This window comes from Hibiscus syriacus, unplaced genomic scaffold (genome assembly GCF_006381635.1).
Source record: "Hibiscus syriacus cultivar Baekdansim isolate YM2019G1 unplaced genomic scaffold, ASM638163v2 tig00111506_pilon, whole genome shotgun sequence".
NCBI lineage: Eukaryota > Viridiplantae > Streptophyta > Magnoliopsida > Malvales > Malvaceae > Hibiscus > Hibiscus syriacus.
In genome coordinates this window covers 124,298-127,002 of record NW_024063109.1, presented here as the reverse complement: position 1 = coordinate 127,002, position 2,705 = coordinate 124,298, and the positions used below count along the sequence as shown (strand labels likewise).

General features: G+C 37.9%; 1 pseudogene; it reads right to left on the bottom strand.

Annotated features, from left to right (window-relative positions):
* Positions 1 to 561: 561 nt before the first annotated feature.
* On the bottom strand, positions 562 to 2,074 carry LOC120164199 (annotated as a pseudogene).
* Positions 2,075 to 2,705: the final 631 nt, after the last annotated feature.

The window sequence follows — 2,705 nt, the reverse complement described above, 5'->3', positions numbered from 1 at the left end:
GAGGGTTTAATTTTTTTTTAAAAAAAATTAAACAATCGAAAAGAGTAGTGAACTAAAAAAGTAGTATCTAAGCTGGCTAAATACACAATTGCACTGCAAAAAGCTAAAATTTTGCTGGAAAATTTCATGAAAAGATGCCAACTTTTGAATCTGATATTAATTAGGAGATCTCAATAATTAAAAAGGAAAAGAATCAAGAAAATAAACAGTACGTGTCTGAGGAACTGTAGAAGAGTGGTCTACACATATCTCAAAGTAGTAAGCCTAATAATTCTACAAATATAGGCTAAAAGAAGAGATCCCCCTAAATAAAGTAAAAATTCATCACTACATTAACGCATATCAAGTTCCAAGCAAAACTAGTGTTTATAGACCAGTCAAGTCAATACATTGGGGGAAGGGAACAGTAAATTATTGAAAATTGGCTTAATTTTAGCTTCCAATTTTGTCCCTATTCTGTCCGGGGAAAACGAAGAGGAAAAAAGAACCAGAAAGAGACCTTTCTTGGATTTGTAATTAATTTTCTTCCATCATTTCATATATATAACTATGTAAACGGAGAAATATAATTGTTTGCAATGGGAGAGAGGAGAGTTTTACATGAACAAAATTGGGATTTGGGAGATGGTTTTTTCTTCTTTTTTAACATTTCATCTGTAAATAAACTTTTTTGAAAATGGAATATTACAAAATACCAACAGTGTCCCAAACTCCCTTACCTCTATCTTCTTTCTCTCTGTCGATCCAGAGAAAAACAAATTCAATACAATGGAGCTCGTTGGAGTTTTCTTTCTCCGGTTCATCAAACTTCCCGAAACTTCGGATACTGTCGGAGGGCATGTCGGACGACATGCTTTAAGCTACTCCGCTTCTTTCTCACGATCTCTGTCGTGGCGGTGGAATTGAGCGACACCTCGCCGCACGCACCAGACCCGGAAGATGTCTTGCTGGAACCAGACGGCTCGAGGACCGAGTCGGGTGTCACCAAACCATCCTCCGACCCCGCCTCAGATAAAGGTAAGAAATTGCACTCGAACAGGAACTTCGAAACCCCGTCTTCGGTTCTTAACAGATAATTAACCTGCTTGAAATAAAAATAAATAATTATTATGGGGTCATGGAGGAAAATGAAAAGGAAAAAAGAAGGAACCTTGCAGGAGAGAGAGCAAAAGAGATAAGGGTCTTGCAGGCTTCTGTCGCAGGTGCTGCAGAAGTTGCCGGAGCCTCTGAACTGTCTTGTTTGTGGCCTTTGGTTTATAAATATCACTTTTGCGCTATTTGTTATGTATGACTAAATACATAAAAGAAGCAGTGTCATTGAACTATAACAACAAAAACAGGCCCACTTCTTTCTTCTTTCTGGAAATTCCAGCTTCCTTTTGTTAATAAGAAGAAGTGATTGCATAATTTGAATTTTAAAGCAAAGACTTTTCATGGGTAGCTAAGCATGCAGAGGGAGAAGGCTTTTTAATATCTGAATTATGACTTACTTGGACGAAAGCACAGTCCATTAATTTTGTTGCGTCATCCAACCTTAAAACATCATGATACACATACCTTCTTATCTGCAAAAAAAAAAAAAGACCAATGAGTCTCTCATCAAGACATTTAAGGAAGAAGAAGAAGAAGAAGAAAAGAAGAGTGAATTTTGAAGTCAGTAGGGACCTGTAAGAGTCTGTGAGAGCTGTGAGGGGACAAGCAGTTAGGGCAAACACTGATACAACAGTCCAAACAATAGATATTCTTCTCGTTTTTCTTGGCATCTTCATGAATTATGCAAGCATTGAAGAACTTCTCTGTCAGAAGAACTTGGAGCCAACGAGGTAGATGTGAAGAAAACAACTGTTGTGTAAAAAAAACCTAATTCTATTAGCTTTTCATATGTAACAAATAAAGTGAGATAAACCCAGAAATATAAAATCACGGAAAGGGAACAGTTACCATGGTTTTGTGGCTTGAATTTTGAAGAAAGTGAGGAGCTTATGAAGAAAAGGGTGGACTCACCATTATTGATGCGAGAGAGAGAGAGAGAGAGAAGAGGAGGGGGTACAAGGAAAGAGAAACGGCGTCTGGCAACTGCTGCAATGTGGGCTGGCCTCATTTAAAGAGGTGCACTGCCTTTCTTTTGTACATCATTGTAGTCTACATAGTGTAAAGCAAGGTTATTTACAAACAAAAAATCAATATTTTAATTACAGGCGGGCTTGGAAAATGGGACGCCAGGAGTAGAATGCATGAAAAAATATCATTGTTTTTGTTATCATATCGCTGTTTACTAAAAGCCCATGTCCCAAAAACCCTAAAAACCTAACCATTTGGTTCTTTCTGGATGGTTGAGTTCCTCTCTTTCCTGTGCTTGGCGCAAAATGACAGACCATAAACCCCAAACTTTTCTCAGTTCTCGGTGGGAAAACGGTGGAAAAAATTCAAGTGGGGGGGGGGGGTTTAGAAAGCGACCCCAATTTTGATATTATGGAATATCTTGCCCTTTTAGTTTCCATTATGCATGGATTTAATATATCTCATGTTTATAGTTAAAAACCATGTTCATGCGGTCAGAGGCTGATATGAATAGTGGTTTTGACGATGAATTTGGAGGCATAGACGATATAAAAGAAAGAATTTTTTTTTTGGGACATATGTTTCCAATCCATCAATCACTAGTGCCCGTTTCCATTACATGAAATCACCCTCCCTTTCCGTGA